Source organism: Trichosurus vulpecula, chromosome 7, assembly GCF_011100635.1.
Source record: "Trichosurus vulpecula isolate mTriVul1 chromosome 7, mTriVul1.pri, whole genome shotgun sequence".
In the NCBI taxonomy this organism is placed as follows: domain Eukaryota; kingdom Metazoa; phylum Chordata; class Mammalia; order Diprotodontia; family Phalangeridae; genus Trichosurus; species Trichosurus vulpecula.
The window spans coordinates 96,895,243-96,919,176 of record NC_050579.1 but is presented as its reverse complement, the minus strand read 5'-3'; positions in this window follow the sequence as shown (position 1 = coordinate 96,919,176).

Genomic DNA, 23,934 nt, shown 5'->3' with positions numbered 1-23,934 from the left:
ACACAAAGTTGCAGGGGATCCAAGCTAAGTGGGCTGAGGAACAAAAAGCAGCTCTAACCTGATGACCTCCTCAGAAGACAGCAGTAGTTCTGTGGGAGAAACAACCAACAGTTCTCAAGTGTGAGTTGTCCTAGCCGTATGTATTCTCTGGCCATACATGTTCTCTGTGTCCCTACGTGCATGTTTCCTGGCTATTTGTCCCTAGCCAAACATATTCCCTGTGTGAATCTCCTCTCCCATTGGTAATTGGTAAGAGGCATAGGACTAATGTGAAGAGAAATCTTTCTAGTCATTTGTATTAATATACTGTTTGATTAAATATTTTTTGTTTTGAACTAATGTGTCATCTAATTGGTTGAGTAAAAGAAACACACTGATAAGGGTTTTTGAGCCATGCTTTTGAATGGATGGTGAACCACAAAGTGTCCCCTGAACATGGGGAAACTAAGAACAAATATGCAAGTGGGGGCAACATGGTTCTATATCAGGTTTTATATATATATATAAATATATATATATATATAATTAATCTTTTTAAAAAAATGACATAATTCCTTCCAGAAAATAGGTTGCCCAAGGATAAATAAATGAATGAATGACTGTATATACACACATAGCATGGTACGATATTTGTTTTTATACCTGACAGAACACCTAGGGCACTGTTGTGTCCTTTTATAGCATTCAATCCATATTAAACAATGATAATGATCTTGCTAAGGGTCGGCGGGAAAAATAACCTAGCTAAAACCACGTGTCCCAACCTCCTTTGCCAAATTTGCTTCAATATGGCACATGTATACCTTCCTTTCCCCACTCCCCGGTGCAACTTCTATACCACCATCCTGATGCCCCATACTGTGGTGCCAAGGGACAGGACAGCTTCTTTCATATTCAGGTGGCTTCTTTCAGCAAATTCTTCTGCCTCCTGCAGAGGTAGTATTGGATTGGAGGACAGAGGTGTGCACTATTGGTAGGAGTTTAAGGGGTTACTTAAAACCTGGAAGTATTTTGATAGAGAATTAAAATTATTCTCATATGGTACACCAGAATGGTATTCTGTGGAGGATGGAGTAGAAGCTAGGGATGGGAAGCCCTAATAGTAGTAATCTTAAGGATTAAAAAAAAACAAACCCTTCACAAATTTCTTGATCATATCAGTAAAAATAAGCATTTGTACTGCAAATGCAGCGTCATCATAGGGTTTCCAAAGCCCTAACATAAATGTGGATCAAGAAATTTAAATTTTGTGGATAGGTTGCTTATTCAGGTTCATGTCACCAAAAGATCCCCAATGAGATAATATATTTGAATTGGTGGCACTTTGCATGGTTGGACTTTTCTGCATTTGACTTCCTTGCTTTTTATTATTTAAGTGTTTTTTCCTCCTAGCCCAGGGAAGGAAATCTGTATTTGCTGGAAATGTTTGGGATTCCAGATGGTGTTCTAGAGAATAGTATATTGCTGTAGGTTAAACAAAAAAAGTCCCTGGCTGCTACTACTCTTCTTACTTTACTCACACTTTGTGAAATCTATCTTACATTTCTGGAGCATTACGGACTACTTGTGACATACTTTCATAATTAACAGTTTGACAGTGGACTTTACCTTTTTTATAGAGCACCACAAAAGGGGAATGCACTTAGACAAATCAAGAGAAACTCTAGGAATTAGGTTGGCAACTATTTTAAGAAACTGATGCAGAGTACCAATCTCTTGAATATTACCCATGTGTCCTGAAATGCCCTCTTGCAGCTCATAAAAAGAAAAAAAAATCACCAACAATCTAACAGCAATAGAGCAAGCTGTTATATTGAAGCTGTTAAAGTATCTCAATTAGCTCATAATCAGTGAGGTCTATGTACCCATTTTTAGATATGGGTGAGCATCCACCACAATACCATTTCAAGCTGTGAATCTTGTTACATATTAAAGGGCAGAGTCCGAACTGGGGTGAGAAAACCATGGGGAAAATGCCTTTTCTACTGGCAATTGTTGCCTATAATTTTGTAAAGTTTTGCATAGAGTATCATGAACACATAACAATGAAACTGGTAAGACTGATCAGAGCTTCCTCAGATCAATACAGATCATCACTTTCTCTGCAAATTACAGTCTTAGAGAGTTGCCTGGGGGTACTGAGGGGAAAGGCAACTTGCCTGTGGTCATATTGCCAGTATTTATCAGAGACAGGACTTAAATCAAAACTTACAAGAAGTTAATCAGAAATATATTTAATGTTATACATATTTGTTATTTTGTTGCATGGCAATTGGGTGTAAACGATAAATAGTTCACACAAGGCCTTGGTTAGTGCAAATAATGAATCCCCTGATGGAGTCATATTTATTTGAACTTGCATTATGAGTATGCGCCATATGGTCATTGGTATGTAAATATATGTATGATTATGTAACATTTGGTAATATGGTCCAATGGAAATATACAGTGCAAATTCAAATAATGCAGCCTAGCCATAGGATTCATAATTCACACTAATTAGGAACTCACATCAGTCTTAATATATTTTGGGGTTTACCTTCTAATTTTTTAGTTCTCCAGCATCTATAAACAGTATCAGCGCTGATAATCTCCCACTTTACATCTATCATTTAATCATTGTTATTAACCATCACACATTGAATCAGAGAACTGTAGGATCTTGGACTCAGTCATGCTACGGAAATGTATGGGACACAAACCCTGCCCACAATGAGTTTATAGTATAGGAAAGAAGAAGTCTTCAATTTGGAATAGATTTTAGTTCTCTTCCCAGTTAAACAAGCAAATCCAGAAACATAATAAGCTCTGCAAACAGTGGCTATGGCCACAAGTGAAAATGTATTCTACACTTGTACCCATGCCTGTAGATCATGTTCAAAATTTTTTTAAAGCTACATGCATGGTCATTGTCTTACACTCAGCAATGCTATTTCTTTGAACATGGTTAAAATGATATGAAGGCTATGTGGCTAATACCCTGGGTCATTTGGGATCACTTTACCATTTGGGGACCCTCAAGATATAGTTGCAATTTCTCTCCTAAGTTATTTACATTTTTATGTATCTCTTATTTAATTCTGTATTCTCACTAGTACAAAATTCTTACATACTGTCCTGGGAGAATATACAGTGCCCTAGTCTCAGTCTGCCAGTCCCAAGAGTATCCTGGTCATTTAATAAGGGAATTGTTGAGGAATTCCTCAACTCAGAGGTCCTAAGATCTCCCAGAGCTTTGCCTGGAGGTTAATAAATCGAGAGGCAAGGCTAGAAGATACAAAAGATTACCTAGTATCTGCTGGTGGGCAGTTGCCAGGTGCAAAGGTAGGTAAGGAACAAAGGGAGATGTGCAGGGTTTTACAAAACCTGAGGTTGACATTATAGGTGGCAAAAAAGAGCCTATCAATTGAGGCTGTTCAGTCATTTTCTTTATTTGGGAAGTTGAGTAATAGGGGCATGATGTCAAATGATTTTGGGGAGAATGTGCTAACCTTGGGGTCTCAGGAATCACCAAAAAATCAATTTTGCTCCTGTGGTGATGTTTGCTCTGTAGTTAATCTCCTCAGAATACCCTGGTGGGGCAGGAAATTTCCAAGACAGTTGAGGGCTCCTTCAAGATAGAATTGGTGAGCTTATCCTGTTGTTTAAAATATAGACTAAAGGTCTGTCTCTACTCAACACCCTGTTTCCCCCCAAACTCAAATTATATCTCCTTCACAGCACAAAAGTAGTGAATTTCTCTTTAAAAGTTAAGTGAAAATTCACTACACATTTCCTTTTCTAAGTTCTCTTGAGATCACCCGTCAGGTGACTCACTGTTTTCGTATATCTGGGTATATGGTGCAAGGCACTGGTGGTGGTGGTGGTTTACATCTAGTTACTTCCAGTCTTAAAGATAATATAGCTCATTTTCATCATTTGACTAATGAGATTCAGAGAGTTTCCATGACTAGCTAAAGGTGATATAATCTGATGGAGAGCAGGAAAGACAGGTTCAAGTCTTAGCTCTGTAAAAAATAGAAACAGTAACTATCGTTTCTCACAGGTTTAGAGGAGAGCATTTCTGAAGCCCTCAGTATAATAGCTAACATTTATATATCGTTTACTACGTGCCAGGGACCATGCTAAGCACATTTATCATCTCATTTGATCCTCACAACAACTCTGGGGGACGTAGGGGCTATCATCCCCCTTCTACGAGTGGGGTTAACAGAGTCAAATGGATTAAGTAACTTGCTCAGGGTCATACAGCTAGTATCGGAGACAGGATTCGAACTCAGGCCTAATCTGAAGCCAGTATACCACCTACGTGAACACTACGTGAACACACTACATTTATGCGTATGCATTTATATAACTTTTAAAGTTTTATAAAGTGTTTTCCTCATACCCCTTTGGTAGTGGTAGGCAGATGAACTGTTTAATAAAGGGTTATTAGGGCAATTATGGAGTGCTGTAATTCGCAAACTTTTCAAATTAAAAAAATTATCTTTTGATGGTATTTGATATTTACTATTATTTTCAAATATGACCTCATTTGATCCTCACAACCATCCTGGAGAAGTGGGTGCTATTATCCCCGTCTGACACTTAGGGTAACTGAGGCAGCTTTGCCCAGAATCACGCCGAAGTGTCCGTGCGGGCAGCGTCACCGCGGGGTGCCTGGACTGGGGGAAAGCACGGGCTGGTCACACCAGGAGAGTGGGATGGGGAGGGACGAAGACGCGGACGGGAGCGGGGCTTTTCGGGATTCGTCGGCCAAGGCTGGGCTGGCCTTCGTCGGCGCGCGTTTCCCGGTGGCCGCGGGCCGGGAAAGGAGAGAGGGCAGCTGGGACTCAGCGCGGCGAGGGGCTCTGGACGTGCAGAGGCGCAGGAGGGGCGCCCGGGGAGGGCGGGGAGAGAGGGAGAGAGGGCGGAGCGCAGGCCTTCGAGGGAGGGGGAGGAGGGGGAAGGGGGAAGGGGACGGCCCCGGCCGCTGCCTGGGACTGCTGGCTGCGGGTCCTGTCTGGTCTGGCCCGGGAGCCCGAACTGAAGCTCAGCCGGGACGAGGCTTGGGGTGGCGCCTGCTAAATGTGCTGGGTCATGTGACGGATCACGTGGCGCAGCAGTCAGGGCCCAGCGGCGGAGGGAGGCGGAGACTCAGACCGAGACACTAGGAGGGAGGAGGAGGTGGAGGAGGAGGAGGAGGAGGAGGTGGCGGTGGTGAAGGAAGAGGAGGAGGAGGAGGAGGAGGAGGCGGTGGTGGTGCCGCTGGCTGCCGCCGACGCCGACCGAGGAGAGGAGACCAGACGAGACACCGAGTGGCCGCCGGCGCCGCCGCCGCCGCCCCGGGGGAGGTGAGGCGAGGCGAGGCGAGGCGGGCGGAAGGGATGCGATGGGGGGCGGCTGTCAACGGCCACGGCCGGGTTGCTGTTGTTGCTGCTGCCGCTGCTGCCCGGGGGCTGGGGGGGGGGAACCCCTCCAGCCTCCCCCTCCTACCCGTCTCCTGCAAACCCCAGGCACCCCCTTCTTCCCTTGGGGCTGCCAGCTTTCTTGCTCCCAGCCTCATCCCCTCCGCCTGGGGCTCAGGGTGGGGAGGGGGCGCTCCGGCCCCAGCTGGGGCGTGGGGGCGGGGGAGCGGAGCAAGGCTCTGCCCGCCCCGCGGGAGGAGGGCCCGGGCTTTGGTCCGCAGCCGTGGAGCGGCGACGGCCGCCGGAGGAGGGAGGCAGACAGACGGACCGACAGACAGACTGACTGACTGACTGACGGACCCACACACCCAGCGGGAGACGGAGGTCGGGGTGCTTGTGGTCTTACGGGGGCTTGGGAGGGAGGCGCCTCCATGGCCGGGGGATGGGGCTTTCAGCCTTTGAAAATTTTTTTTGGGGGGGTGGGATACGGGTGTCTGACCCTGGCAGCTTGGGCGGCGGTTGCTTTTTTTTTTTTTTTTTTTTGCTTTTTTGGCCTTTTGTTTCCACGCTGGAGAAAAGCGGGGCGAAAGAGAAATCCGTTTTCCCCGGTAGTGTGAAGAGGGGGTGGTGGTGGTGATCCGGAGGCGTTTGGCTTGGAGCCATTTTATTTCATTGTGGTGGCAGAAAATCCCTCAAAAACGGAACACCCCCCCCCCCCGTGTCTCCCCCCACCCCCGGGAAACTGGGGTTTGCGCTCCTCTTTCTCCAGTTGAGGACGGTTTCCCACTCTGCTTCAGCCTCGCCCCCTCCCCCCCCCCACCTTCTCCCTCATCCCGTCTCGTTTACCTCTTCTCTCCCTACCCCACCTTCAGCAAGACCCGGGAGGCCGTCGGGAGCGGGGTGTCTGCAAAGCAGCGCCCAGTCACCTGTCGTGCCAGCTGCATGGAAATCCTGGCACTTTATGTTGTCTGGAGCCTGCTGTTTCCTCTGACAAATCACACAGACTCCGCTCTTATTATCAACCCCTCTCCTCAGTTCGCTCCTTAAAAAAAAAGTACTATGTCAGTCTCAAAGTTTGACCCCTTTTGAAGTAATTAGTCTTGGGATTGTTTGCACTGCTGTTAGACCCCTCCAAGGTAGGATGGCTTTTAGAGAGTTCTTGGTGCTGGGGTTTTAAGGGTGATTAATGTAAATGAGTGATCAAGAGCAGTTTTGCTTGCTTGACTCCTAAGGTGAACTGGTTTACCCATCCGTGGGGTTGAAACCTGTTTACTGGGTATTTTCCGGGAGAACATATATTCTTTTTCTTTTGTTAGTTTATTTCTCATATCTTTCAAAGAATCCTTTTCATGAAGGTAGGATATCTAGTCAGTCTCAAGATGAGGTTTATACAAACACAGGGAGAAATCTAAGTACTAAAATCTAAAGGTAGAAACCTGTTTTTTAAGAAAACGACAAAGTTCTCTGGGCTTTTATTTTATGTGTCCATGGCTTTGCCTTTATGGTTGCACTTTACTATATATAGTCAAATCCATTTTGTGATGCTGTTTCCTGCGGAACTCCTAAGGCACTAATCATCAAGTATTGTAACTTCAAGTTTAGGATTGTGAGGAATGTGAAATAATAGAATGAAAAAAAAACCCAACGACAAAAAACTTGCAGACTAGAGAGTGACTTTAAATGTTGTCTTTGCCTGCCTGGACAGGTTAGAAGCTTATTTCAGAAGTTTATGTATAATGACATTCATATGCAGAACAAAATGAGATTTTTCTACTATCTCCAGTCTGATAGTTGACTGGTTTGGAGATGATTATATGAATGAAGCATGAACATCCAAATTTACTATTCAACTTTTTAACTTAAATGGTAGTTAATTTGTATAAAAGTTATTAATGGAAGTGAATCTAATTACCTTGTTTCAACAAGCATTGTGAAAGTTTCGGTAAATCATAGAATCATAATTGTATATCTGGAGGAGATCCTACAAGCTATCTAGTAATTCCTGTTCCTCCCCAAATGAAACTGAGGCCTTGAGAGGTTAAATGACTTGACCAAATTTTCACATACCTAGTAAGTCACAGAACTGTGATTTGAGCCCAGGACCTCTAGTTTCAAATTCAGTAGTCTTTGTATCACATTGATGAATTAGAAACAGTTTTTATTCTGTATGAACCATAAAGTTAGGGGTACAGAAGATAAGTAGATAATAAAGTCATTTAATCAACATTTTCAAACCTTTGGTACCTTTTACTCATGGGAGATAATCAGAAAGATAGGGCTCCCTTCTGTTTTTGAGAAATGAGAGCACAGTGTATCCTGAATTGATCAGTCCTAACATATTTGTCAGTCCTGATAAATCTAATGCTTTGCTTAGATAACATGAAATTTGTTTGTTCCATTGAAGGGGACAGAGAGCTGGAATGGAAGTTAGGCATCCCAGCTTTTCTAAAGACTCAGTGACTGAGACCAAAATAATTTAACATTATGGAAGATTATGGAAGTTAGTTTTTTAATTTGTAATTTTGGATTTCTTATGCCAAATATTTATTGTTATGACATACATTGGAATGATATTTGGTGAAAAAGACATCCAAAGTACCATAAAACTCCATTATAATTTGCTTTGCTATTCTATAAATTGAGATATCCTCCAGGTTAAATAATATCTGTGGTCTCATCGTGTCCATTTCCCTCTTATTTGTGAAGATTGTAGCATATCTATACACTTTAACCTTATGCGATTCTTGTCCATGTCCTCATATAAATCCACCAAAGAATCCCCTCCCAGTCTTTGAACATATCACAGGTGTCAGTGCTGCATTTCAATCAGCAAACATTTATTGAGGCCTACTATGTGTTAGGCTCTGAGTTAGGTGGCAGGGATACAAATAAAATGAATTTAAAAACCCTTAACTGGCAAAATACTTGTATTCTAATGGGGAAGATGACAAGTCTATCTGTTAGCTATTGAAATAAGCCACCTAAATTAGTTTTATTATGAAATTAACTTGACTGGCTCATGTTCTTTTCCCATCATACTTTCCAGGGAGTGATGCTACTTACAAGTCATAGTCTGTGTTTACTGCAGTCTACTTAAGCCCCTCTGTTGCCTTTAAATTTTTATTTTTCAGATATTGTTATAGTTTATGGTTCACAACTGTATTCATCAGTCAGCAAGCACTGATTAAGTGCCTTCTTCATGCCAGGCATTGTGCCAGGCATTTGGGATATAGAGACAAAAGTGAAGTTGTCATTACCTGGGAGTAATTTGCAATCTTATTGGGAGAAGATACATATACACACACATACCATATATAGGTACGTATATACCATATGTAGTACATACAAAAGAGATGCAAGATAATTTTGGAGAGCAGGTATGAGGAGTTGGGGAAGATCAGGAAAGTTTTCATGTAGAAGGTGGTACTTGAGTTAAGGCTTGAAGGACACAAGGGATTCTAAGAGACAAAGGGGAGGAGAGAACGTATTCCAAATGTGGAACTGTAAGAAGGCCAATTGGACCTGGTCATAGTGTATTTGAAGCTGAGTAATATGTGATCAGTCTGAAAAGGTAGGTTGGGGGAAGGCTGTGAACATCTTTAAATGCTAACAAAGGAACTTGTATTTGATTCAGGATGCCACTGGAGTTTGAGTAGCATCATCGGAAAATCATTGGTGTTAAAAAAAATGATGATGATGAAGATGATTATTAACATAGGTCAAAGAGTGGCTTAGGATTTCTGAAAACACTATGGAATTTCTCAGTTACAATTCAGCCCTCTACCTATTATTCAATTCTAGACCTAGCTTATTGCCCCACATGCAGTGGCAATCTGAGATGTCAGCTGATGAGCTAACTCAGTGGGCTGTTTATAAAACTTAATGACATAACCTGGACAATAGGTATTGTTCATCCATTTGGTTCTTTCTGGGTGGCTAAGTAATGAAACAATGTCATCTAGGGGACAAAGAGTAAAACTATTTAGGCTGAAGCTTGGAGTTGGTAGAGGGATGAATCAAGTTATATGAAAATCAAGGTAGGGAAGTTAGAATGACAGCAGAGTATGGAGAGCTTTGATTTCAACAAGCAAGAGGAAGCTATTGAAAATTTTTGAACAGAGAAATGATATGTCCAAATTTGTGCATATGGATAATTATTCTGGCAATGGTATGAAGAATTGTGATGGAAGAGAGTGGTGACCGGAAGATCTATCTGGAAGTAGTTATTTCAGTAGCTTAGGTGGGACTTGATGAGGACCTATACTGTGGTTGTAGTAGTGAGAATGGAGAGAAATTTCACAGATGGAATTGGCAAGATTTGGTAAGTGATTAGAGATAAAGTCAAGGGAAGAGTCAAGGATAATCCCAGAGTTTTAAAGGGGAGATTGGGTGAATTAGGTTGCTAAAGATGGAAAGTGAAGTCAAGAGGAGGAGCCAGTTTTAAGGAAAAAATGTTGGTTTTTGACATGCTTGGGGTGACAGGACACACAGGATGTCTTCTAAGTAGTTAGAATTTTGAGCCTAAAGCTCAAAAGAGAGGTTTTGACAATAGCAAGGGTGTAATAAGCAAACATCAGTGACTGAGCCTACTGTCAAATTTTCAGTGTGAGCATTTACACCTTAGAAATCTGCAAACTACAAATCAGGTCTTGATTTACTGCTTTGTTGATTGACTAGACTTAAGTGGTTAAGAAAATGTTAATGACATAGGCTTAAGAATGTCATGCATGTACTCCTCTCACCCTACCCCAACCAAGCTAGTTGTTAAACATTTATCATTATACCCCTGTACTAGAGGAAAGGATTCGAGAGAGTCATCTGATGGTTGAAATCTTGGGAATGAGTCATATTGCTAAAGGAGAGGGTATAGAGAAAGAAGAGAAAGAAGGAAAGTAGGCTTTGGACAGACCTAGGCAGGAAAGATTGACATTAATGGGTTGGAAGAGAAGAGAGGTGGGATGGTTAGTGAGAGAATAAGAGGGCATGGTTTATTAGAACCCAAGCAAGGAGGGTATGTCTAATAGGAGGGAATAGTCAGTAGTTCTTAAAGTTTCAGAAAGATCAACAGGATGAGGACTGAAAAAAAGTCCAATGGATTTGGTAAATAGGCTACTGGGGACCTATTTGAAAGAGCAATTTCAATAGAGTATTAGGGACAGAAGCCAGATGGTAGTTAGGCTAAGGAATCTCAATATATTGGGTATAAAACATTTTTCAAGAACTTAATATTTTTATTTGTTGTCATTGAGTAGGAGTAACTACTATTATCTTTAGGTGGTGTGAAACACACTTACCCTTAGGATCAATGTCATATTAAGCCTTAGATTGATAAATTGGTGGTGTTTGCATGAAAAAGATTTGTGGTACAATGGATTATAAAATAAATGACTTGCAATTGAACTTATCTATTGGACAAGTTGGCACTAAGTAGTAGGAATAATGGTAGGAATGTTATGTGGTATAGTGTAAAGAACATTGGACCAGGAGTGATGAAATTGGGGTTCTAACCTTGCTTCTGATACTACCTGTGTGATTATTATCAAGTCACTAACCTCTGAACCCCAGTCTCTGAAAAAGGTTAATGAAAAAGGCCTGCTTCATTGTTTTGGGAGGTTCAAAAGTACTTTCTTTGTGAAGTGCTATACAAATTTAAGGTATTATCGTATTATATATAAAAAAAACAACAACTTTGTCTTCCATTGTCCAGTGGGCATTCTCTTTTAGCTTGGGAATGAGCATCTTTTAGCCATTAAGTAATGGAGTCAGAAAACATGAGTTTGTGTCCTGGCTTCACTATTCACTAATTATCTGAACTTTGGCAAATTTACCTTTGAATTTTAATTTCATAATCTTTTAAAGGGCCATAATAATACCTGTACTATCTGACTCCATGGGGTTGTTCTTAGGAAGTTGTTTTGAAAACTCTAAAGCATTATATATGTGAGTTGTCATTATTTATTAATGAATTTTTTTTTAAAGAGAAGACTCAGCTTTTACTTTCGAGTTTCATTTATTGATTCATCTAGTTGGAAGACTTCATTCTAAACCTCTCTTGTATGTGCTTTTAAGAGCTATTGCTTAATACTTGAAAATTCCTCTTGAAATTTATAGGTGAACATGACCGAGTTCAGAATTTCTTCATCCTACTAAATATTTCCCTTAATAATTTATTCACTGTGTCATGATTAAAAGTAGGCTAAACTTCTCCTTGAAGCCTTTACTCTTCTGATGTCCATTGTCTATAATTTTCATTTCATAGGATCATAGAGTTAGTGTTAGAAGGGATCTCAGAGGCTGGTGAGACCAACTGCCTCATTTTACATCTGAGGAAAGAGATACAAAGTAGTTGAGTAACTTGCTTAAGGTTACACAGCTAATAAGGTCAGACTGGATTTAAACCTAGGTCTTCTTAATTCAAGGTTCTGGACTCTGTCCTTTATACCAGAGGTGTCAAATTCAAATAAATGCATTCCTTCCAGCATATGGACTTAGAAAACCACAAATTAACATTATCTCTGTTGTATTGTACTTTGATTTATTTTGTTAAACAATTTCCAATTACTAGGTTGGGCAGCACTCAGGAGTCAAATTTGATCACCTCTGTACACCTTGCTGTCTCTGTGCAAGTACAGTTATCCCTTCCACATTGTAGGAGTTAGGGACACAGAGCCCCCCGACTCCCAACTGGAAAATCTTTGTAAAATTTTTTGCCCTTCTTTTGTACCAGAGAAGTCTGAATTATTATGGTACTAAAAGATAAAATGTTGATATTATACAATATTATAATATATTTTATGCATTGCTGAGTTTCTAAGCTTTTTCTGTGTCATCTGCTGGCTTTTGTGTGTTGCCTGTGGCTTCTGCAAAACTCTCCCCAAATCCTCATTTAGTTTCTTATGTGAACCCATGATATATCTAAACTGTGATGGGGAAAGTTGTGATGTGCTGCTTAGCTCCCTTACTGCTTAGTTCCTGAGATCAGAAAGGATTGGACACCTTCAAGTTAGTATCATAGTAGACAAAGTTCCTTACAGAACAAGTCATGTATCAGACAGACGTGTTTTTATGAGGTCTTAAATAGATAATGCTTTTGGCACAATGTCATGTTTTCATTTTGTTCTCTTTCCATGCTCTATCATCTCTAGTTATTAAAATTACATATTCGTTCCCTGGGAAAACTTCTGGTAGATCATTTGCTATTACTGCTAGCTTTGGTAAAACAATATCATTAAGATTCTAGTGAAAAACAGTGAATTTTTGGTGATGGTACATGATTATGGCTCTAGAAAGTTGATCAACACTGGTGTTACTGTTGACAGAACTAAGAATTTATATCAGTAAATTAACAATTTCCAGAGGCTGAGAAAAACTCTTCTACTAGCACAATGGGTTGACACTTAATGCCTGTTGATTGAATGATCTCCCTTAAAGTTAAGATGAAAAGCCAGATAACACGCAGCATTCAGTGTCAGTAATTGGAATAGCAAGAAATGCTTGGTAAAAAGTTGTGACTTGTACCATCCAAACAATACCCTGGTTAGTCAAACTTTGTCTTATAGGTTGTCAGCATAGCTTCTTAGAATTAACAGCTGTTCAAGAAAGTTAAAAAACATTTGGCATTTGTCAATAGTAGGCTTAAAATGTATGTATCTAAATGATAGCAAAAGATATGCTTAAGCAATCTCCTTATTTTCTGTATTAGAGAAAATGAAATGTAGGAAGGGCATCAGAAAAAAAAATAGATTTTTTCCAAATTCTGATTCTTACAAATGGTTTGAACTGTTTTTCTCCCTTTCCCTGACTCTCTTTGGCTCTTTCTTGTTTTTGCCAAAATTTCTAAAGAAATGAGAAACACAGAAGTGTCTGTTCATAAGAATTTTTCCTTTATGTGGTTATAACTGATGAATGGGGTAAATGTGTATGAATTAAATATACCACTTTCATCAAAGGGGAGAGAAATACAATTTGCATATATTATCTATTAACATGTATTTTAATACTGAAACCTAAGTAAGATAAAAAATGACAAAAGTTTTGTTTTCTGTTCTTACACAATTTTGATTCTAAGACGGGGGAGAAAAAATAAAGTAGTATTGGCGTGCTGCCCAGAATCCACCTATAATAACTTACCAGATCAGTGATTTCCAACCTTTTTAGAGTTTTGATATCTTTGTTGGATTTCACAGTAGATCTCTTTCCTCTCCTCCTCCTCCCAGGTGCTGTATGACACACAACACACACACACACACACACACACACACACACACACACATTTTTTAATTCAAGTGAATTAAATCTTTTTTGAGAATTTTTTTCCTGTCTAATATAGGTGAAGCAGAATGGAAGTCATTATGTTATGATCAGTTAAGCATAGTGAATCAGGCATGGATCTTGATTCACTTATGTCCCTGAAGTGTGACAGAGAAGTATTAAGCAGAATTATAGGTTCCTCATGTACTAAAGGCATCATACTGTTCCTCACAGAGGAGTCTGACAAGAATATTTATAAAGTTCTTTGGAATCAGCTTTTTGAAAACAAGAGATAGTCCAAGTGGAAATACTTGACTAAGGAAATCCCAAGGCATAATAGAGTATTGGGTATAATTTGGGGTGGGGTGAGGTGGGGGGGGGAGTGTGATCACTCTGCATTTTGAAAGTGTTTTTAGTCCTCCAATCTTTGTATGTTTTCCTAATTAATATGATCTTGGCACCAATACGTTTATGATAATGTTTTAAAACCAGTTACCTCAGACTTTCTTGTTCCCATATCAGGAAGTTGGAATTTTTCGTCATGTATATAAATAGTATTGACTCTTTGTGCTTGCATTTGGGGAAGTTCCCTTCCCCCCCTCTCCCTCCTGCCCCCAGTCTTATATCAACTAGACAACTTTGTGTTATCAGTGGAGGGCAAAGAGAAAATGTACAAAATGTACAAATGTAATCCCCAAACTTCAAATTTTTCTTCTTTTTCAATATTGATTTTTTAAAAAAATCACAGCCCATTCCTTCCTCATAATAAAGAAAAAATAGTTAAACAAAGCCAATTGACACAGCAGCCGTGTCTAATAGCAGATGGAACATTTCCCATCAGTAGTCAATTACTTTACCAAAAAGGAGGGAACTGTGTCATTATCATTCCTCTGGAACTAGTTGTCTCAGGCTACTTAGGTCTCTCTCTTGGGCCCTCTTCTCTCCTTCTCCTGTTCTATGGTAATCTCATTAGTTTCCATAGATGTAATTATCATCTATATGCTGATGATTCTTAAGTTCACCTATCCTGTCCTAACCTCTGCTGACTTCCAATCTCACATCTCCCACGTGCTTTTCAAACTGGATGTCCAGTAGACATCTTAAACTCAACATGTCCAAAACTGAACTCTTTATCTTTCCCTCGCCCCAACCCACCCCCCCTTCCAAACTTCCCTGATACTGTCTAGGGTATTGCCATCTCAGTCACTCCAGGCTTGCAACCTAGGTATAATCCTTGATTCTTCACTATCTCTTACCCCTATATTCAATCTGTTGCTGAGGCTTATTGAGTTCACCTTAGCAACATCTCTTGAATATCTCCCCTTCTCCTCCGACATTGCTACCACTCTGGTTCAGGTCCTTATCACCTTACACTTGGATTATTGAATAGCTTGCTGATGGGTCTACCTATCTCAAGCTTCTCCTTTATTCAGTCCAACCTCCATTTAATTGCCAAACTGATTTTTCTGAAGCTCAGGTCTGACCATATCACTCTCCTTCTATTCAGTAAATTCCACTGGCTTCCTGTCACCTCCAGGATCAAATAAAAAATCCTCAGTTTGACTTTCAGGGTCCTTCATAACCTATTCTTCCTCCTCCCCCCACCTTTCCGGTTTAATTACACCGTATTCCCCACCACGTACTCTTTGATTTGGTGACTCTCTTTGCTGGGAATTTCCTTTGACTGTTCTCCATGCATGGTTTCTTTCAAGTCTCAATTAAAACCCCACCTTTTATAAGAAGCCTTTCCCAATATCTCTTAATTTTAATAACTTCTCTCTTATTTATTTCCTTTTTATTATGTATATAGCTTTTTTGTACCTATTTATTTGCTTGTTGTCTCCTCCTTTAGATTGTAAGCTCCTTGAAGTCCAGGACTATCTTTTGCCTCTTTTTTGTGTTACCAGTACTTATATTGTTTGGAGCATAGTAAGTGCTTAGTAAATTCTTAATTGACTGAGTTTTAATCAATTTTAGCCCGTTTACTATGAGCCTTTTGAAGCAATTAGACTGGTAAGCAGCAAAGTTAATTTTTTCTGCCCATTTCATGTTATGGAAGAAATGCTAATGAATAATGAAAAATATTTGAATCCAGGTAGATAGATGTTAAGGAGGACAGTAGTCAAAATGATTGAAATGGTGGGGATCTAGAATAATTTTACAAATTAAATAATCACTTCTTCAATAGTTGAGATTATTTAGGCCCAATTTTTTGATTACTTTATCTACCTGGAACTTGGTAGGTAGGATAAATTACTTTCTAGAATATGGTACTGTGAGAAGTATGCCATTTTACAGAGCAGGCAATTCTATATGAGAAAGGTCAATGAACTTTCAGCCGGGTTGGTTTTGTTTATCAACACCTGTATTTTCTTTGTGTGGCGTTAAAGTCGGGCCCCGCTGTTTCTTGATGTCTTAGCAATTTCTAAATCTCATCTATTGTGATCATATGTATATGGCAACATCTTGAAACAGAATATTCTCCTTCCTTTATTTCCTGAATCTGTTTTATCTTTTAAACTAGAAAATTAAGAAAAACAACAAAATGAATTACCCTTAATATAAGCTTTGATATAAAGTTTTGAATAAACAATTTAAAACTAATTTTTAAATTTAATAAATTTAATAAAAACTATTTTCTTTTCATGAGATTTTCCTTGGATCTCTAAAGATCAAATCGAAATACACTGCAATCTGTTTACAAACATTAAGTGCCTGTTATGTGCCAGGTGCTGTGATAGAGACAGAAGTTACAAAGAAAGGCAGAAACATGGTTCCCGCTGTTAAGGAGATTATATTCTATTTTAATGAAGAAGACAACATGCAAATAAATTGTACATACAAGATCTATATGTGTGTGTGTGTGTGTGTGTATATATATATATATATATAAATGACAGGTAATTCTATGAGGTATAGGACTAGCAGGAGGCAGGACCAGGGAAGACCTCTTGTCTGAAGGAGGATTTGAAGTCTGAAGTGAAGAGGGAGAGCCTTCCAGGCATGGAGTTGTCAGTGCAAATGTACAGTCTTGAGAGCCAGAGTGTTGTGTGTAAGCAGCATTGGGTAGGCTAGTGGACCTGGATTGTAGAGTGTGGGGAGAAGAGTGAAATATAAGAAGACTGGAAAAGTAGGAAGGGTCCAGGTTTTAAAGGGCTTTTAATGTCATCCAGAAGATTTCATAGTTAATCCTGGAAGAAGTAGGGATGAGCCACTGTAATTTATTGAGTAGGAGAGAGGACATGGTCTGATTTATGCTGTAGATCAGAAGTGTCAAACACATGGCTCACAACAGTGAGTATGGCTTGAATTAAAGTATAATTGAGAAATATTTAACAAAATAAATACAAATATGTAAATATAAAAATCATATAATAATGTAATAAAACATAGGTATTACATTTTAAAACTAAGTCAATATGTTGCCTGTAAGGATCTTTATATATATAGTTGCCCCCATTTCTATTTGAGTTTGACACCACTGCTTTAGGTGATCACTTTGGCAACTGAGTAAAGAGTGGATTGAAGTGAAGAGAGACTTCAGGCAAACACACCAATTAGAAGACTATTTCTATAGTCCAGATGGTTAGGTCCCTTCTAAGAGTGGTGACTGTGAATAGAGATTAGGGGAAGTATACAACAAATGTTGGGAAGGTAGAAACCACAAGACTTGGCAACAGGTTGGATATGTGGGTAAGAGTGAATCTTTAAAGATGATCCTGAGGTTTCCAGGTGATTGAAAGGAGGTGTTTATTTTTGATAGGGATGGAAAGTTGGGAAGAAAGGAGGGTTTGAGGAACACATGAGCTGTAATTTGGACAAGTTGAGTTTGAGATGCCTACTTGACATCCAGTTCAGGATGTCCAAAAGGCAGTTGACAACTGGCAACTTGGACTGGAAATCAGTAGAGAAATTAAGACCAGATATATAGACCGTGGCATCATCTGCATGGAGATGATAATTGAATCCTTGGGAGCAGAGGAAATCCCAAAGGAGATAGTAGAAAGAGAAAGGAGAATAAGGCCTAAGACAGAACCTTGAGTGACTCTCTGGCTTAGTGAGCATGACCTGGATGAAAATCCAGTACAGGAGACTGAGGAGATGTCAGACAGGTAGAAGGAGAATCAGGAGAGAGCCGAGTCACAAAAGCCTAGAAAGGACAGAATACCCAGAAAAAGATTGAGAATGTCAGATGCTACAAGAAAGGTCAAGAAGGATCAGAATTGAGAAAAAAAATTAGGGCAATTAATCATAAATAGTTTAATTTATATGCTGTTTGGGGAGACACAGGATATATATGCAGAATAAACATAATTAGAATAAATATAAATATCGGGTAGTTAAATACAAGGTAATTAGGGAGAGAGGTTACTAGCAGTTGGGGAGATTAGGAAAGTCTTCTTGTAGAAGGTAGTGCTTGAGCTTGAAGAAAGATAAGGGTTTTCTGAAGTCAGAGTGAGAAGAGAATGCATTTAGGAATGGAAGGATGATTAGGGCAAAGTCATGAAAGTTGGAGATGGATTATTCTTCATGAGGAATGAAGAAAAGGGCAGTTTGGTTGGACTGTAGAATGGTGAAAGAGGCCAGATTGTACATAATGTGTTTATATATAATGTATATAGTTGTATATAATGTGTAATGAGGCTGGAAAGATAGGTTGAACACAGAATGCGAAGAGCTTTAAAAGCTAAACGAGAGTTTAAACATATTATCCTAGAGGCAATAAGGAGCCACTGGAGTTTAATGAAGAAGAGAGTAATGCAGTCAGATCTACACCAAAGAAAAATCACTTCAACACCAATGTGTAGAATAAACTGGATTTGGGGAGAATGAGGCCAGAAGGCTAATTAGGAGGCTATTGCAACAGCCTGGGCAAGAGATGATAGGGGCCTGACCTAACATGGTGGTTGTGTGAATAGAGTTGTAAGAAATATTATGGAGGTAGAAAATGCAAGATTAACTGGGGTGAGGATGTTGCTGAGGTAGGGAACCAGGGTGACTGGAAGGATGGTGGTAGCTTTGACAGTAATAGGAAACTTTGGAAGAGGAATGGGTTTTGGAGGATATAGAAGAAGTTCATTTTAGACATGCTGATTTTGAGATGTCTTTTAGACATCTAGTTTGAAATGTCCAAAATGGAGCTGGCAATGTGGCATTCAAGCCTGGATGAGAGACTGGGTTTGGATATATGGAAATGGAAGCTGTCTGCGTAAATATGATAAGCCCTATGGGAGCTAATGACATCACTGAGAGAAAGTTGAGAGAGAGAATAGGGCCCATGATAGAGAATTGGAAACACTGACAGGGGGCATGTGTGATATGGGTGATAAACTAACAAAAAAGACGAGAAGTGTTTGGAGAACCAGGAAAGAGCAGTGTCTTGAAAATCAAGTGAAAAGAACATACTGGAGGATAAGTTTGTCAACAGTGTCGAATGCAGCAGAGGTCAGGAAGGATGTAGATTGTCAGACTGAGCAACTGGGAGATCACTGGCTACTTTGGAGAGAGCAGTTTTAGTCAGTGAGTATAGGTAGCTTTTTATGAGTTTGGCTGAGAAAGGGAGGTACATTCAGCTATGAGTTTTAATGATGGGGGAGACGAGCATCTTGAAGGAAGTAGGGAATGTAGATAAGGAGATGCTGAAGATTAGAAAGTGGGAAAAAGTATAATGATCTGAGGGGGCGGTCTTCTGGAAAAGATGGGAGTAAATGAGATCAAGAGCATACATAAAGAACTTGGCTTTGGCAAGGAAGATGGCCGGGAATCAAGGTTGGAGGTGGAAAATGCTATGAGAGGTGAGGTATTCCCTGTTCAGGCTCTCACTGAGCCCTTCTTCTAGTTTCCATACATAAATACTTTAGGGAATCACTAGGTGATTAGGTTTTACTTTTTTGTATTCATCTAGAGAGAAAGATTTGAACTGAGTTGGATTGAATTTCGGAGCACAGAAGGTAATTTTAAACATGGGTGATTGAACAAAAGCAACGTAGACCCACAAGTTGAGGTAGTGCTGTTTCCTCTAGCCTAAACATTTGCAAAAGCAGGATAATAATAGAATGTATCATGAGATGAAGTGGTTCCCATTTCATATGGCATGAACAGAAAATTAATTTTAATGTATTGACCTCTGACTCCTTATCATTTCCCAGAGTAGCTGTTCCAAACCACCTCCCTCCTTATGGCCTTTTGTCTCAGAAGAGGATTTCACCTCATATTTCCCTGGAAAGATTGAGGCTATTTGTGAGCTTCTTGAACGCTCTTCTTCCACTCTTAATCCTTTTCTGTCCTAATGAATCCCTTTTTTCCCTCCCTCCTGTCTTAGAGGATGAATGAGGTAGTCTTGCCAACACTAATCATTCCATCTGTGCTATTGACCCTATCCCTTTTTGTCTCCTCTAAGATCTTGCTCCATAGTTCATCTCTTTCACACATTTTAAGTCTCTCCCTCTTGATTAGTCCCTTCTCCTTTGCCTATTAACATGCTCAGGTTTCCTCTATCAAAAAAAAATCCTCTTTCATCTTTGCTGTTGTCTTCATGCTGTTGTCTTCTCTTTCTCTTCCCCTTAATTACTGAACTTCTAGTAAGAGTAGTTAATATTTACTTCCTAACTAACACTTCTTAACTCATTGCAGTCTGTCTTCTATTTCCTTTACTTTATTAAAACCTCTCTTTCCATGGTCACCAAATCCAGTGGTCTTTAAAGTTCTCAGCCTCTTTGAGCTTTCTGCTGCGTTTGAGATTATTTGCTTTTCTTTCTTCTTCCTTGGCTTATGTCACACAGCCCTGTTCTGGTTTTTGTCTGTCTGATGGATACTCTTCAGATATCTTTACCAATTCCCTTTACATATCCAAAATTTGAGCAACTTTCATGACCCAGTCCTCTTCTGTTCTCTCTTTACATTCTCCCTTGGTGATCTCATTCACTTAAATGGCTTTTTTTTTTATCACCTATCTTCATTTGAGTTTCAAATCTATAACTATAACCCCAGACTCTTAGTTCCTCTGTTAATTGCTTGCTGTGGATATTTCTATCTACCTTCCCTTTTGAGACCTTAAGTGCAAGAAATCCAAAAGTGAACTCATTATTTCATTAAGTGAATTATCGTTATCTCAGCCAGGCACCCTGAGGGAAAGTCAGGAGGCAGCATGTGCCAGACAAGTCAAACCACTGCTATGACTTCGACCGTCATTTTCCTTTAGACCTTGATGGAGATGTCCCAGGACCCTGATTCTAACAGCAGGAATTGGGAATAGTAGGGCCCTCTAAACCATCAGACTTGCATTCAGACTAGCCTCCAAAGTTGTTGTTGAGAGGAGAAATCATAGTGGAGAGGGGGCCCACCTCTCTTATCACCACCAGTGACAACTGCTTACTACCGACCATGGCAGTCAGGTACATGAAGTATGGGAGTGGCAGCATCTCCCAGACCACCAGTTTTGCTTCTAGTCTGGCCCTAACAGCCATCATCCAGGAAAGCAATTCCTGTGGAAAAGGGTCTAGCCAGGCTAGCTGAAGCAAGAGGCAGTTCTTGAGGGATAGATAACAGGCAACATGTGCAGGCAGGTTGTACCATTACCACCCATACCACCATTTCCCCTCAGACCCTGATAGAAATAGCCCAGGACACTGAAGCTGAGAGCTTTAGGGATAGCTATGCTTCCAGCCCTTATCTAGAGAAACAGCCCCTATGGAGAAGCACCCTGGCAATTGCTTCTGCATGTATTGTAGCTTCCTACTGAAGATGGAGGGAAGAAAGTTCTTGCCACCAAAGTCCTTGCCTCTTTTAAATGGTTCAGCTTCAGAAATTTATATGCTCTCATCAGTGGAAATGATGTTAAAGAAGAGAACATTGCCATCTACTTTGCTACTGAATTCTAAGCACCATAGGAACTATCCATCCGTCTTGAAAATGAAACCGATCTCTGCTGAATGTGAGCTCCCTGAGAGCGGGGACTGTCTGTCTTACTCTTCTTTTTGTATCTGTAGCGCTTATCACAGTGCTTTGCCCGTAGTGCTTAATAAATATTCATCCATTCATTTCCCTTTTCCCTCTTTGAACTTGCCCTTTCTCCTATCTTCTATATTGTTGATTATATCTCCTAGTTAAATAGGCTTAAAACCTTCTGAGCATCTTCTTTTTCCAGCCAGTTATTGTTTTCAGTCATGTTATTTTGGCCTTCACAGCATCTATTCATATGGCCTCCTTTCCATTCCTACTACCATTACTCTAATTCAGGTGCTCTTTACTTTTCCTATGAAAAATATTTTCTGGGCCTTCCTTCTGTGTGCAGATGCGTATTTGACACTACATATTTGACACTACAGTTTGCCTCAATATGCAGATTTAATGCTACTGCTCTGCTCAGATTGATTCAGTGGCTCCCTGTTGCCCATAAATTGCTTATCCTGATATCCAGTGCACTGCACAATCTGACTAGTCAGTCAGTCAGTTACCATTTCCCAGTCTCATTCTGTGCTGTCCTCCCTCAGTGCATTTGTACACATCTTCCCTAATTCTTGGAAGAGACTCTCCAGGTCTCTCATACTTGAAAACCTACTCTTTTTTTTCCATTTCAGGGGCCACTTGAAGCCTTCTCTGGGTCCCCAGCAAGAAGTGATCCCTTTCTCCTTAATATGTTATCTTTTCTGTTTGACCTCTTTTATGTACTTATTTCATTCTATTTTGTATCACAATTATTTGTGTGTAAGCCTTATTCCCTACGTAGATTTAAGTACCTCAAGGGCAGGGCCTACATAGTTTTTTATCTTTATATCCCCAATGTGCTTAATAAGTGCTTATTGAATTGGAAAGTATTTTAAGGACTTAATTTCAGTTAAATTTAATTCAGTAAGCATCTACTATGTGCCAGGCTCTGTGCTAAGTGCTGGGGATACAAAAAAGAAAAAGAGACATTCCTTTCCCTCAAGGAATTTACAGTCTAGTGGGGGAAGACAAGACACAAAAGGAAGCTAAAAAGAGAAGGGGGCACCTGAAGGAATACTTGGTACAAAGGCATAGTTACTCAGAGTTGAAGCCGAGCAGAGCTGTTGATAGAAAATGGAGTTAACAGTAGATGGACTTAACTGGAAAATGGACCTCATTATAGACATTATGCCATTGTTGTTTTGTTTTGTTCTTCATTTTCCGAGAGGACTAGCGCCATTGTGGTTGGTGTCTTAATTTGTGAGTGAATTGGATTTGTGAGGCAATTACACAAAGTTATCAGCCTTACTCTGTCTTCCCGAGGCATTAAAGTCCAGCGGCAAGACAAAAGTCAAGACGACTTGTGATGCCCAGGATGTGGTAGATGACCTTGGAATATGGACTTAATTGTAGACATTATGCCATTGATGTGAAATGTGGAGAAACAAAGTTGCCTATTGATTAACCAAGCATGTAAAAGTTACAAATGGGTTTGCCTTTTTTTGAGATGCTAGGTAGACTTTAAAATGGAGACAAAGCCACAAAGAGCAACAGGTCCTATAAAGGCTAACTTAGTCATTGGTCTTAATAGAAACAGGGCATATAAAGATAGAGACTGTTATCGTGGCATTATTTTAAAACATGAAGCGCAGTATATATATGCAAAAAATACTGTTCTAATCTTCCAAGTTGTCAGTTCCTTTTCCACTCTACATGGATCCTCATTCCCTAAGGTGTCTTTCCTGTCAGACCTCTGTTGCATTTTCCTTCTTCCCCAGACAAGAGTTGAAAGTTTGTCAGATTGTTGCCCCTGTTTTTAAGCCAGAGAAAGAGACAGACATACTTATATGGTGATTTTTGCTGTGAAGAAGCCTTTTATGTTCCTAGATGACAAAGAAGACCTAACATGTAAACCTAGAAAATCTCTTCCCTTATCCTCTGCAGCTTTGGGTTTGGGGAAGACCAGTATCCAGATCCTTTTCCTCAGAAGTGTGCCATATCTCTCTTCAAAAAATTAATACTTATTTTTCCATTCATGTTAATTTGGAAGTTTTATCTCTGCTGCTTTGCATAGTTCTTACCTAACTTTAAGAGGAGACCGATGGTGAGTGGAACTAAGTAGGAAGGGTAGGGAGGAAAATGAATATAACTGATTATAACTGTGTTAATTGTTCCATTTCTACCTTAATCGATCATAGATACAGGGAGGGAAGACATATAGAGTAGATTGGTATAACATTAATAGTAAGGTCCGGGACTTCTTTGAATTTTTTATCTATAGGATTCTCAAGCCATACTCATTAGCTATTTTGGTTTTGACTCATCAGTCATTGGGTTTTATTGATGGCATGAGTTTTGTTACCCAAAT